The 15,859-nt window shown below is 36.8% G+C and overlaps 1 protein-coding gene across 6 annotated transcripts in view; it reads right to left on the bottom strand.

Annotated features, from left to right (window-relative positions):
- LOC106881496 (uncharacterized) overlaps nt 1-3,422 on the bottom strand; it is a 145,235-nt gene extending 141,813 nt beyond the window's left edge. For 2 of the 6 annotated variants that reach the window (XM_089350223.1, XM_089350221.1), the window contains exon 1: nt 2,039-2,565. The gene's annotated coding sequence lies outside the window, so the exon portion shown is untranslated. Of the gene's footprint in view, nt 1-1,046; nt 1,478-1,801 lie in introns of those variants that run through there. The other 4 variants (XM_089350225.1, XM_089350222.1, XM_089350219.1 and 1 more) reach the window with 3 other exon arrangements.
- Between the last annotated feature and the right edge of the window lie 12,437 nt (nt 3,423-15,859).

Consider the following 15,859-nt stretch of genomic DNA (forward strand, 5'->3'; position numbering starts at 1 on the left):
AGCAACGATTCTGGTCCATAGTGACCCCTCCTTGTCATATATATATTATAATACAATGAAATTAGACATACTTGCCAGTATAATTAGATCATAGTGAATGATATAATTGTATTCGACCAGGAAAAGAAATCATAAAAAAGCCGGTCTGTTATAATAATGTCTTTGAGTGTTAAATATTGGTCTGTGATGCCAAATGAAGAATCTATAAACACTTACACGTGCATGGTCTGTGAAAGAAGGAGGAAATGGTAAGGACTAAACAGCTGTTAATTGATTAAAATATAATCAGGGTCTTTTTTGTTTTTTTAACTAAATATCAAAAATTGATTAAAAAACAAAATAATATTTATAATCAATAAATAAATGTCAATCCGATACAAAAATGTTGATCTCATAAAAAGATCGTGGAAAAAGATAAGGACAAGTTCTGCTGCAATGGCAATTGTGATGCCACGGAAGAAGAAACGGTGATTGAAATAAAATAACTAAGAAATGGGAAAGGAAGCCTTTTTATAAAAGGAGATAAACAGCTAAAACTGGGTTAATAGTAGGGGATATGTAGCAGGGATTATAGACAGGATATACATTATTTATACATATAGAACTACCAAACTGATTAGCAGAATCTAATTAGGGAGGAAAAAAACACTGGCATTATGTATGTAAAAATATGTAAGAAGTGGAATAATATAGATATTTGAAAGCTTACAAGAAGAAAAAAAGTATTTTAGAATATTAAAAAAAAATATTCAAACTAACAGAAGTATTCTTGGTCTTAGGCAGAAAAGATAGAAAGAGAGAAAAAGAGGCGCTTCCACCCCTGCAAGTGACCACGCTGGGTCAATGTCACTTAGTGGTAGAAGTGCAGATTGGTGATGCAGAGAAATGGGCAGGGCTGGAAGTAGAATATGTCGCTATAATATTGTAAATGAGAAAGAGAATAGCCATTTGACAAGGTAACAAGGCGGACAAGAAAGGTTGTAGTTAAATTAGCCACTTGCTTCTTTGTGGTGGAATAAGATTGTCATGTTGGTGCTAACACTTACCTTCCCCAGGGCTTCTCCGCGTCTAGTCATATATTTTATATTATATTGTCCTACTTCCACCTTTTGTTGTTTTGTTATGGATATTTTTTCTTGTGATAAACCGTAGTTTAAAAAGTGTGTCGAATAATAATAATAATAATAATAATAATAATTAATAAACTGTTATTGATAATAGTAGCTATTATAATAATTAATAATAATTTAGCAGTAAACTAGAATGATAGTCGTGCAAATTGAGAAACAGCGTTAAACGAAGTTGGAAGTGAATTTAGAAAACAATTAATCTATACTATTAACTATAAAACCCAGATTATTGTAATAAAGTTAACAGAGAAATAAAGTACTAAACAAATTTAAGTTTGAAAAATCATATAATGTTTGTTTATGATTGTAGATTGAAACTGACACAAGTCATTTTGGCTATTGTAGTTGGTGAAAGTGATGGTAAGTGTCTTGGAGAGAGAGAGAAGCACAGTAGTAATATAATAATAATAATAATGAATAGTGTTTCGTAAGTGTGATGGTGGCGGCGGCGGCGCAGCTGGTGGAGAAGGAGGCAGTGCGCCTTTGTAACACTTGCTAAAGCTTTTTTAACCACATTAGAAGACCTCCCGAGAGAAAAGGAATAAATAGGGTAATCGTAACGGGATTAGATCGTTGAAAAGCATAATGTGAGGAGTGAAGTTGATAAATATGATGTGTAAAGAATATGATTTAATAAAAAGGCGATATTAATAAAAGAAATGGAAACAAACCGATAGCAATGTCGTCGATTCCGTGGAGCAGCATAAAGGAGAGAGGTGTGTTTGTTTTAAGGAGCCATTGTCAGTGACTGAACCTCAATGTCAGAAGACTACAAGACAGCTGGTCGCACCAAAGCTGATGGCAGTAGTCTGTCTATTTGTGTGTGTGTGTATGTTAAAAGATTCAACTGCTGCAAGCTGTAAAATGTAATTTGTCCATTAGCTTTCAGGACTGAGACACATACTGACCGTGATGTCCTCTTGTAAAATCCACTCCACGTTTGTGATTACAGTTTTGTTGGTAATTGTTCTTCAGTGGTTGTCGTAGATATTGTTAATGTCCTTTGTTTTTATGTATTTCATTTAGATCAGTCGACTGCAACCACAAAACACTCACACACCACATGAATATGCTACGACGAAGTAATACATAAATACAACATCTGGTGCGTGTGAGAGAGAGAGCTTCTGTAGTCACACAACTACCATGTGGAGGCGAGAGAGAGAGAAACACTAATATATAAAGGGGAGAGGAGACACAACCTAGTGGTTTGATTCAATAAACTTTTATTATATTTTGTTATTAGTTTAACTTTGTTATACTCTAAGCAATTCGATTTTTTTTTCATTTTTCATATGCAAACGGAACACATATTTTCCCATACATAAATAAATATACATGTGTGTGGAATAAGTATTGTCTTGGAAATTAGTTAAACAAATTTTGTTGTAATTTCTTTACCGCCCTTTATCGCCTCACAGTTAAAACTATTGAAAATGCTTATATAAGCTTCAAAGCACAATCTATATATATACATATACATGTGTGTGATACTTAAACTGGTTCTAAGTATTTATATAATATATACATACATACACCAAAGCAGAGAACGGGTGTCAGACAGAATGCATTATTGCAGTATTTTAGTTTCACGGACACCACTTTCCAAAAATCCCAGAGAACAACTTTACTTTTAGCCACTCAGTTAACGGAAAATATATTTTTAAAAACAATGTGGATTCTCCTCCTTTCTTGTACCAAAGTAAGAAATTATTGTTAAATGTCTTTTACATTATAAATAAAATAAAGTATACGTCAAGTTCTACGATCGATTTAATAAATCCCTCCCTCGAAGTTCGAGGCCTTGTACTTGGAACCACAGAATCGTTAGTGTCAGACAAAACGCCTAGCAGTGTATGTTTTTTACGTTCTGAGTTCAAATCTAACAGAAGTCGACTTAGCCTTTCATTTTTTAAGGTCGATAAGATAAAGTACCCGTTAAGTAGTGGGTTCGATTCCTGTCGACTTATATCCTCCTCTTAAAATTTCTGATTTTATGCTTATGTGAGAAATATGGCAGAATCGTCAGAGCGCTGAGGCAATATCTTGTCGAAGTTAGTTATGCTACTGTACATTCTTGAGTTCAAATACCAACGAAGTTACTTTGTATTGTATTTTTTCTTTTTTTTTTTTTTTCATCCTTTCCTATTAGTCAAGTATTGAGACTGATGACCCCGACAAGCTCCTTTCTCTCAAAACTTCTGGTTTTAGAAAAAATTATCATTATCTATATATTAATACAAGCGTACGTTCCCACCTACCTGCCTTTTGTGTCACACTAAGGAGACTAACTCAAATAGAATATTTAAAAAAACAGTTGATAATTATGGTGGTGGCGGCGGCGCCGGTGCTGATAATGTTGAATGGAGAAATATACAGAGGGAGGGAGAGTGGACGATCGTAAAGCATAGACATAGAAAGTAAAACTTAGGAAAGACAGAGTAAGAAAGAGAGAAGAAGAAGAGAGAGAAGCAGAAATATCGGAATCAATCAAGAAATAAAAAGAGAGAAGAGGAAAAAGAAACAGAGAAAGTAGAAATGTGACTTTATAAATAAAAATGAAATGAAATAAAACTACTGTATTACAGAATGGTAATTTTTTTTTTTCTAAATAAACACATGCACAATGTATTCGTTCTTCACTCGTTTATTACTGTTCTTATTTTAACTCGTGTCCATTATCCGGAAATCTTCCATCACACATCTGTGACCTCTTTAGCGACCCTTTCCATCTTTGTGTGTGTTCCTGCTCTGCTTAGTTCATTCTGTTCTTCTATGATGTATATCCTTATATGTACATACATTTGCATTTGTATTTGTGTGTGTGTGTGTACATGTGTTGTGTGCGTGTGTGTGTCGTTCTTAGCACTATGACCCTCCCCTCACCCATTTCTGCTGCTGCTGCTGCTGCCCTTGACCCCAACTTTTGGTACTGTTCCTGTATCTCTCTGTTTTTGTGTTTGCCCACACTGCTGCCATCGTGGTAGTTGTTGTTGTTGATGTTGTTGTGGCCAGTTGTGAAGTTACTGTATATGTGTTTGTGTATGTATATGGGTTTCCTTACTATGCTGTTTGTATCTGTACCCTTTATACAGTTTTGTTTACCTATTTATCTCTATTTCTTAGATTTATAATAGGTATATGCATATTTGTCTATTGTATCTGTATTACACAGTTTGTATCTGTTTTTTTCGTCTTTTCTGTCTTTAGTCATCATGTTGCATGGTGTGGTGTTGGATATCATTGTTCCATTCATGTTTTCTGTTGAGGCTCAGTCTGTCGGTTCCTATGTGTGTAGCCTCTATGATCTGTTCTAAGCGTCATGTCAGTTTTATGTGTTGATAATAACTTAACCTCTATGTTAGCTTTAATACTGAGATTGAAAGGCAGGAGCGAATTATGCCTACTTAATCTACAAAACAATAAAATATTTTGCATTTTATGTATAGTAATCAGAGTAACCTTCGGATTTTTATTGAATTAGGTGCATATGTTGCCAGAAAAAGAAAATGCTGCCATCAAATTATTTTCTTCAGAGTAGGCACTGCCTACCTTGCCTAACTAGGCAGCATGTCCCTGGCATGCCTGGTTTGGACACATGATGCGTATGAATGAAAACAGCTGTATAAAGAAGTGCTGATCACTGAAAGTGGATGGTACCTGTGGAAGAGGGAGACCCAGGAAGACATGAGATGAACTGGTGAGGACCGAACTCAGGATGTTGGGCCTCGTGGAGGAAATGACAATGGACCGTGATATCTGGCAATATGAGATTCTTGAGAAGATCTGCCCACTTCAGCAAAACTGAGTTCTAGAAGCACTGTGTCTTCCACCCACACATAACAAGAAAACTTTTCACACACCCCACCACAACAAACCAAACTACATCTCCCCTCTCCTCTTCCTCACATTTCCTCTTTATCATGCCCTATGCTTATGCTTATCTTTCACTCCCCAACCCTGTCCTCACTGCCCTGCTCCCTATCCTGTTGTCTCCCACCCCCCTCTATACCCAGGTTTCACCTGTCACTGCATTCTCCACCCCACCCCCTACACTTTACATTCATGTCAAGTCTCTATTCCCTACTCATGCACCTTTGGCAATACCCTATCATTTATATTCTGACCCCCATACCTTGAGGGTATGCCCTGGCACTTGCCACCATCTATGTCTCTCTCATCTTTTACCCAACCATCCCATTTATATTCTGATCCCTATTCCTTGTGAGTATACCCTGGCATTTAACCATCATCTCTCTCTCCTTCTCTTTCTCTCTCCCTCTCTCTCTCTTTCTCTCTCTCTCTCTCTCTCTCGCCCTCTTCCTCTCTCTCTCCCTCCCCCCTCTCTCTCTCTCACCAGGTAGCCATATATTTCCTCTACATCTAGACACCTGTTTCTGTCTCTCTGTCTCACCTTTCATCACCTGACACAAGATCACCTCCTCCAGTGCCCCCTCCCCTCTCAAAGGATCCTCGTCTCGCAAGTTACTTGGTGACATCACCAATGCTGGTGCCACATAACAAGCATCCAATCCACACTGCAAAGTGGTTGGCATTTAGAAGGGCATCCAGCCATAAAAACCCTGCCAAAACTAACCTCACCTGTGCTGGGGTCATGTAAAAAACAATCAGTCCTCTCTTTGAGGTGGTTGGGGTTAGGAAGGGCACCAAGCCATAAAAACTATGCCAAAACAGACACTGAAGCCTGATGTGGCTCCTGGACTTGTTATCTCTTGTCAAACTGTCCCACCCATGCCAGTATGGAAAGCAGATGTTAAAAGATGGTGATGAGTCAATGAGGCCCCAAAAATATAAAGAGATAGTGACAGCTGCCAGCATGACCCCTGATGCAGGACATGGAACAATGATAGAACTACAAGAGGTGTGGGAGAAAAAGAGTGAGAATCTAATGGGAGACAGGATGAGAAGAGGTGGGGACAGGAAGTGCAGAAGAGGAAGGGTGAAAGTAGAATGCAGTGGGCACAATTGGTTCTTTTTGAGATCAACCAAAAGATCAAGTGATGAGAGGGTTGAATAATGAGGGTGATGGTGGGGAGGAAGGGCTGGAAAGGAGACGGGGGTTGTACCAATGAACAGAAAAGGTAGGAGTAAAACAAGCAAGAGAGAGAGAGAGATGAGAAAGAGACAGCAATCGTAGACTTAGCAGAACATGTCTCTCTTGAGCTACATCATCATCATCATCATCATCCTTGATTAACGTCCGTTTTCCATGCTGGCATGGGTTGGACGGTATGACTGAGGTCTGGAGAGCCATTAGCTGCACAAGACTCCAATCTGATCTGGTAATGTTTCTACAGCTGGATGCCCTTCCTAACGCTAACCACTCCGAGAGTGTAGTGGGTGCTTTTTACGTGCCGCCAGCATGGGAGCCAGTCAGGCAGGCCTGGCAATGATCATGTTCAGACTACAACTATTTCTGTGACTTTTGATCCGTTATGGTTAGGCCCATCTCCAACCCCATGAATCACCATTCAACACAGTTCCTTTTTATTTCTTCTGTGAGATGCAACATCTTAAGGTCAGTTTTTTATCATTTCATCCCAAGCCCTTCTGGGTCTCCCTCTTCTATATATACTGTTCACTTTGAGTGTGAGGCTCTTTTTAATGCTGTTGTCATCCTCCTATTCACAACACATCCATACAATCACAGTTTTCTCTCTTTCACATTACATCCAATTCATGCTATATCCTTTCTGTCATCCCAACAGAGACCCACAACCATCACCACCACCAATAAACAACTTCCATGTGGAAACAAAACTGAAAATCAAAAACTCCACCATTGTCTTTGCAGATCACACCAACCAAAATAAAGAAGAAGCCATTTTTGTTTCCTTAATCTCCTTCTGATGGATGCAAAGGGCATGTTTTCCAATGGCTGCTGAGAATCTGTGTCATCATCATCATCATCATCATGTAACGTCCATCTTCTATGCTGGCATGGGTTGGACGGTTTGACAGGAGCTGGCAAGCCAGAGGACTACACAGTGTTTCATTGTCTGCTTTGGCATGGCTTCTACAGCTGGATCCACTTTACAGAGTGGACTATACTACAAAATTGATGATATAACCATGGTCTCCATGGGTCCCCTCAAGCACCTCTACAATATTTCAAAGAGTGCCTCGATAAAGTTAAATCCTTTCTCCAAAATCATAATTCTGAGAACATATTAATGATGGGTGATTTTGACCTTCCATATACAAACTGTCTGAAAATATATAGAAATCGGCTAAGCACATCTCAACACCAGAAAGAAGTAGCAGAAGATTTGCTTTTTAATTTCAAGGATGAATTCTTCCAATTGCAACTTGTGCTTGAGCCAACAAAACAAAACTGTCTTGGGTCTGATATTAACAAACCAGTCCAACTCCATCCTTAACATTTCAGTTGAAAAAAAAAAACCTCATCTCTATAGCCAAGACAGAATACTCTGCAATTTTAGTTTTTGATATGTCAAAGCCAAACCAGTCACTCTCACCCTTCTGTACCCATTCGGTAATAGCAATTTTCATAAAGCACTTAGACAAGATCTGTTGTGTACATATTAATTGCTGGTAGGGATGCCATATTTTATTTTGTAACCCCAATATACTACCAAATATATTAAAGGTTTACAAGTCAATACTCTGTGTTAGCAATGCGGTGATTTCATTTCTTAATTGTATCTCTAAAATCTAAATTCTTTAGAAAATCTATCTATCTATCTATCTATCTATCTATCTATATATATATATATATATATATATATATATATATATATATATATATATATATATATATATATACATATATATATATATATATATATACATACATACATATATGTACATCACACCTAACACTACACACATATATATATATACATATATATATATATATATATATATATATATATATCAAAATAAATAATATATGTACATATAAATATATATATATATATATGTAGGAGCGGCTGTGTGGTAAGTAGCTTGCTTACCAACCACATGGTCCCGGGTTCAGTCCCACTGCGTGGCATCTTGGGCAAGTGTCTTCTACTATAGCCTCGGGCCGACCAAAGCCTTGTGAGTGGATTTGGTAGACGGAAACTGAAAGAAGCCTGTCGTATATATGTATATATATATGTATGTGTGTATGTGTTTGTATGTCTGTGTTTGTACCCCCAACATCGCTTGACAACCGATGCAGGTGTGTTTACGTCCTCGTAACTTAGCGGTTCGGCAAAAGAGACCGATAGAATAAGTACTAGGCTTCCAAAGAATAAGTCCTAGGGTCGATTTGCTCGACTAAAGGCGGTGCTCCACAGTCAAAAGACTGAAACAAGTAAAAGAGTAAAAGAGTATATATATATATATATAAATGATATATATGTAAGGGACGACCATGCGAACTCAAAAAGGAGAAATGGTGACGAATGGAAAAACAGAGGACTCCTTTTATTTAAATGCGTCACACGGTCGAACACAAAATAATATATCAAATGATGATATACATGATATGTTATGCGACGATAACATAGATGACCAGTAATGAAAGACCACAACCGTATTAGATGTATAACAGAGATATTTATTGTAGCGTTAAAGATGTATGTCTGTGTGAGAGTGTGAATGCGACATATAAGAACATAATCAAAGACAGGCCGTCGTACAAAGAAAAGTATGTATGTGTATGTGTATTATTACAGCAGATAGAAAGAGAGTCAATAACACGTGGACGATTATACCAGTTCGTTAGTACACTATAAGAAAAGTTCTGTATGTGAAAGTGAGGGGGCTGAGTGTGGCAGAGCTGATCACTAGTTGTGTTTTGGCTTCGATGCCAGGGCCTTGATTCTTGTTATACAGATGTTCATCGCTGGCTGAGAATTTCTTGTCTGTTTAAGAACTCTTGTCTGTTTATTTACCGTGGTGAAGCTGAGTCACCTAACAGAATCGAAGAGAGAGATGTGCCGCGGAGGTTTGGTTTGGTGTACATAGTAAGTCGTGTTGATGCTGGTGGTGATTGATGCTTGGTAGAAATCGTGTTGGTCATGACGATGATGCTGGATAGTAGTCGTAGACTCTTGTTGCTGATATGGCGACGGCGGAGGTCATCGTTGGCTGGACGAAGCTGCTGAAGTGGTCGCTGGCTGCTGCTGCTGTCGTGTGGTACACGGAACAGTTCTCAAAGAGAAACTGGACCGAAACAAATTATTGGGTATGAGTTAAAGCTATTTATAACAAACTATGGGCTCCCGATGGCTTCAGAATTTTACTTTATCACGTGACCTTATTAGGGGCCGTGATTGGTCAGTTTGCGTTCTGGCGGGAAAGGTTCGAAGAAGTTGCTGATTCGAATAATGATCGGTCACGTGATGACAAGGAATAGGTTCTCTACTACGCTCGCATTTATTTATATTTAAATGAGAAGATTGTATGTAATGGCGATAGTAGTGTGTATCTAATGGCGGGAGGTAGTTTCACTACATATATATGCATATATATATGTGTGTGTGTGTGTGTGTGTGTGTGTACAGGATGTCACCGACAGCAAACAAAATGAAATACGAAAACAAATGTGTTAAATACGCAAAGAACGAGAGGAAAAGATGGAAAACAGGACAAGTAACACAAAGAACGACCGACCCTTCATCATTTGTCGGCTGTCTATCTAATCCTCATTTCGAACATTCAGCGACAATATATACGTATGTATGTATGTATGTATGTATGTATGTATGTATGTTTGTGTGTCTGTTTGTCCCCCCCCCCCCAACATCGCTTGACAACTGATGCTGGTGCTCCAGCATGGCCGCAGTCAAATGACTGAAACAAGTATATATATATATATATATATATATATATATATATAACAAAACTGCCCGATGAACGGGAACGTGAAACTCAGAGTAACGGTTTTTTTGTTATATTTCTGCTGCTTTTAAATAAAGTATATATATATATATATATATATATATATATATATATATGTATGTATGTATGTATGTATATATATTCTGTTGTGTCTGGGGAGTCGTTCTCTTTTAGTGCCTTATAATTTAACACACACCCCGGTAAAATTTCCGTTGCGTTTTGCAACCCTTTTAGTAGTTTTGACTCTGTCCGAATAACGGACAGTGGAAATTTTACCGGTGTGTGTGTTAAATTATAAGGCACTAAAAGAGAACGACTCTCCCAAGACACAACAGAATATGCTTCAACACACGAAACTCACATAAAGAATCTTGCAAACCAAATCCAAAAACGAAATATATATATATATATATATAAAGTCTGGGGGGTAGAACTCTGTAGTTATGCCTATATATATATATATATATATATATATATATATATATATATATATATATATATATAATGTATATATATGTATATATATGTATATATATATATATATATATATATATATATATATATATATATATATATATATATATATAGAAACGTGTCAATATAAACATAGAAACACTTCCTAGTTGGTTGTTAATCAGGATCGGCATGTGACAAACATTTCCCTTGAGAAACGAGAAACGTGCTAATATGCCAGCGGATTTTCATTTACGTTGCCGTGGTAACACACAACTCACATGTAGCCAGCATCTGCACAACCCGCTCGCCTGTCGAAACGACCATGTTATTTTTCCATTAATCGTCCATTGATATGAATTCGATTTTTTTCTGATAACATGATATCTGTTCTTTTGAAGAAGAAAAAGAAGAACCGTATGTGTGTGCGTGTGTGTTTATTTATTGTTTATCTATTGGTAGCAGTTCGAGAGAGAGAGTAAATATGTCGATGCGATTGTCGTAGCATCTCTTTGCTTTGATCTATGTATATGGCAATTCTCCGGAGAAAGTATCACACACACACACACACATACATCTATCTATTCCCTGTCTGTCTGTGTCTCTCTTTCTCTCTCTCTCTCCCTCTCTCTCTCTCTCTCTCTCTCTCTCCCCTCTCTCTCTCTATATATATTATATATATATATATTTGTCTTCGAAACGTCTAGATAGAATAGAGACAGCTGATGAAGGGATATTCCAAGGGGCTTTCCGTTTTCCTATGTGTTCGTTCCGTTGTCTGTAGTTTATTGTTCTAACGTCCTGTACCTTGATATGCATGTATATACACATGTAGATGTAAGTATGTACATATATGTGTGTATACATGTATATATATTCTTTGTATTATATATATATATATATATATATATATATATATATAATATATGTGTGTGTATGTACATTCTATGTATATATATATATATACGCACGCGCAAACACACGCAAATACACACACACACACACACACACACACACTCGATGGGCTTCTTTCAGTTTCCGTGTACGAAAATCTCTCATAAGGCTTTCGTTGGCCCAAGTCTAAAGTACTAAAGTGGGAAACATTTGCCCATATATACATATATATACACACGCACACACACACACACACACATATATATATACATATATACATACATACATTCATACATACATACATACATACATACAAACAAACATACAAGAGTTAGCACGTAAATGTGAAACAAGGTGGAAGAAAAAAACAGTACCGGAATACCAGAGGTAGAGCGATATGCTTTATTATTATTTAAGCTGTAAAAGCATCGCAAATATATCCAAAAAAAAGTCTGCTACTCAGAGTCTCACGTTCCTGTTTGTCGGACAGTTTTGGTTGAGAATGGAACAAAAATTAAGGATGTATGTACAAATTGTATATCTATACATATAACCTTCATTTTATTTGTTCCATTCTCAAACGAAAACTGTCCAACGAACAGGTACGTGAGACTCTCAGTAGCAGTTTTTGGGGGATATTTTTGTGATGTTTCTACAGCTTTAATAATAATAAAATATACATACATATATATATATATATATATATATATATATATATATATATATATATATACACACACACATATATACATATAGGATGTATATATGTATATATATACATATATATATATACATATATATATATACATATATATATATGTATATATACATATATATATATATACATATATATATACATATATATATATATATATATATATGCATATATATATATATATACATATATATATATATATATATATATATATATATATATGTATATGTATACATACATACAAACTTGTTACCAGTTCAAATATGCTTGAGGCATATTCAAACCTGTAAGAAAACCATTCACTGTAGTTTGTAACGAAGGACATTTCTCACTGTAGACAAATAGGTGTAAACACACCAAGTCAGTCCAAAGTGCCCTCTAACCAGATTGATGGATGGATTACAGGCAAGTTCACTGCCATCAATTCACTTTGAAGAAAGTTCACTGTGATTAAAGTTGACTGCAAGAAAAGTTTACAAAGAAAATATATCCATAATATCTCACCATTAATAGTTGAAAAGTATTTTATTAATAAAAACAGTGACTTGATGACAGTAAACTTTCCCTGTGATGAATTGATGACAGTGAACTTACCAGACATGAGATGGATGCACGCATTTCAGAGTGGTTATCTCCTCTTCAGCATCAGGCATTAGAAAGGGGAATACGACAAACTGAAAAGAGATGGATGTCTTTCGTTATATTCCTGTCACACATTCATGCAAAACATTAACTTGGATGCAGTTTCTGTAGTGCCGACAGTCATTGACAGCCCTGTGGGAGTGGAAGAATGGACTAGCTGAACTCTTATAAAAAGTAGCATATTGGTTGAAATGTAAGAAGGTTGTAGAAGTTGTTGAGAGTTCATGGAAGTCGTAGGAAGTGGTTGAGAGTTTGTATTTATTGGAGTATCGTGTTAGTGGAGTAATTTGAAGTACGTCGTGTGAAGACAGTTGTGTCTATCCTTGCTTCATGAAATCTATATATCCAACGTATAGAAGGATACAAAAGTTTCCATTCAAGGGACACTTTTTCTTTAGTTTGAAATTACATCAATATTCTGGTGGATGAGTTGTTGATAATAGTATAGGAGGTCCATTATCTGCAGTTCCTAGACAAGGTACGGTGAGATGACTGGCATTAGTGTCTGGCTCGGTTATGGAGTTGGTTGTAGTATGAGAGTCAGTAGCAGTGAGAACTACACCAAACTGCCCATTGGAAGGCTCAGTCTCAGCTTTGATTTCTCTGTAAGCTGTAGCACTGGACTTGGAGAATAAGGTTTCAGTATATATCAGATCAGCAAGGCGGCAAAGTGGCAGGATTGTTAGTACACCAGGCAAAATGCTTAGTGGTATTTCACTCATCTTTGCATTGTGAGTTCAAATTCCTCTGAGGTTGACTTTGCCTTTCATCCTTTCGGGGCCGATGAAATAAGAACCAGCTGAGCCACTGGGGTCAATGGAATCGATTTACCCCTCTCACAAAATTGCTCGCCTTGTGCCAAAATTTGAAACCTATATATTTTAGATCATTACAGGAAGTTAGTGTTAAACGAGATAATGAAAGAGAAATCAATTAGTAAAAGAATTAATTATGATTCAGTTTTGTACATGGAAGAAGGGCTGTTGATGCGATTTTCCTTGTGAGAGAATTGCAAGAGAAGCACTTAACCAAGCATAAGGGTCTATCTCTGGCATTTATTAATCTAGGGAAACCATTTGCCAGTGATCCCTGATTAGTTATCCAGTGATTGCTCAAAATTGCTGAAGCTTGGAATAAACTACCCACATCAGTCATTAGCTGTTGGGTCACTACATCCGTCAAGACTTCCATGTCCCTTTTTCTCTTCACAACTCATTCACTGTTCACTTCCTGTGCATTATTCCATCCACTCTTCATGCCCTTTTGGTTACCTTTTCTGGTGAGTTGCAGTGCACCTGAGCACTATACTCTTTTACTTGTTTCAGTCATTTGACTGCAGCCATGCTGGAGCACCGCCTTTAGTCGAACAAATCGACCCCAGGACTTATTCTTTGTAAGCCTAGTACTTATTCTATCGGTCTATTTTGCCGAACCGCTAAGTTACAGGGACGTAAACACACCAGCATCGATTGTCAACTGATGTTGGGGGGGGGGACAAACCCAGACACACAATCATATACACACACATACATATATACATATATACATATATACGATGGGCTTCTTTCAGTTTCCGTCTACCAAATCCACTCACAAGGCTTTGAACAGCCCGAGGCTATAGTAGAAGACAGTTGCCAAAGGTGCCATGCAGTGGGACTGAACCCAGAACCATGTGGTTCGTAAGCAAGCTACTTACCATACAGCCATTCCTACGCCTCTCTCTCTCTCTGTATATATATATATATATATATATATATATATATATATATATATATATATATACTAGCAGAAATACCCGGCGTTGCCCGGGTTAAAGAGAATAATGAAATCTAAAAACGCCGTCTAGACTACGCATCATCTTTATATATAGAGATGTATATACACACACGCACCCAAACACACGTATATATATGTATATCAATATAAATATATGAAAGTCAATGAAGTTTCGTAAAAGAAGGTGATCATGTACATACTTTCTTGCTGTTGTGATTATAACACCTCATTGTAAACTATGTTCCTTGTTTTCCCTTGTGGAGCATATACAAATAGGTTTTTTGTTGCTGCCCACTCTTGAGCAGCCAACATACAGTTGTCCATGTGAGAAGCAGGGCTCTTCCAAGAGAAGACCAGCTACAGACAGTGTTTGACCCTGATATTTGTTTATGGACATGGCAAAAGTCACACGAAGGGGGAATTGTAGTCTTCTGAATGTAAAAGGAATGTCTGCTCCTGATGGAGTAAGAGGAATTCTTGGAATAAAGACGTCATCCCCTTTTGCACATCCAGAAAGAATGGTAGCCTCGATAACGTGTGACATCATTTTCTAAATAATGCTCATCTGTTAAAATTTCATCAACATCAAAAATATATGAATTTTCATGGGAGTTATGGCCGTTATGCAAAGAATATAATTTCCAAATTTCATAAAGATCCATTCAGTACTTTTGACGTAGTTTTGGATAAGAAAACAAATTACTAATGTGTGTGTTTGTGTGCATGTGTATGTGTGTGTGATGGGTGTATATATGTATAGATATCTGTATGCATGTATATATGTATAGATGTGTACATATTACATGTACATCTATATATATATACATCTACACATATGTATACATATACATGTATGTATAGATCTATATATATATATGTACATATACGTGTACATCTATATGTATACATATACATCTCTCTCTCTCTCTCTCTCTCTCTCTCTCTCTCTCTCTCTCTCTCTTTATCTCTCTCTCTCTTTCTCTCTCTCTCTCTCTGAAAGTATCTGTCATTACAGTATCGAAATGGTGTACATATACATGTATATGTATACATATACATCTCTCTCTCTCTCTCTCTCTCTCTCTCTCTCTTTCTGTCTCTCTCTTTCTCTCTCTGTGAAAGTATCTGTCACTACAGTATCGAAATGTGATTGTTTCAGTTAGTGGAATAGTTTCATTTTTAAAGTGAAAGTATTTGACATGAGTGTTTTTGTTTCACTTTTGACACGTAATACTTAAATAGTGGAGGAGATATTATGTTGCTGTGGGCTCGAACTCTGCAAGAAGTTAAAAAATTTTTTGACTAAAACACAACTGGAACCCTAAGTAAGGCATGTGTAAAATTTGAATGAAATTGGTTGTGTAGTTCTCGAGTT

This window comes from Octopus bimaculoides, chromosome 4 (assembly GCF_046866305.1).
Source record: "Octopus bimaculoides isolate indiv1 chromosome 4, ASM4686630v1, whole genome shotgun sequence".
In the NCBI taxonomy this organism is placed as follows: Eukaryota; Metazoa; Mollusca; class Cephalopoda; order Octopoda; family Octopodidae; genus Octopus; species Octopus bimaculoides.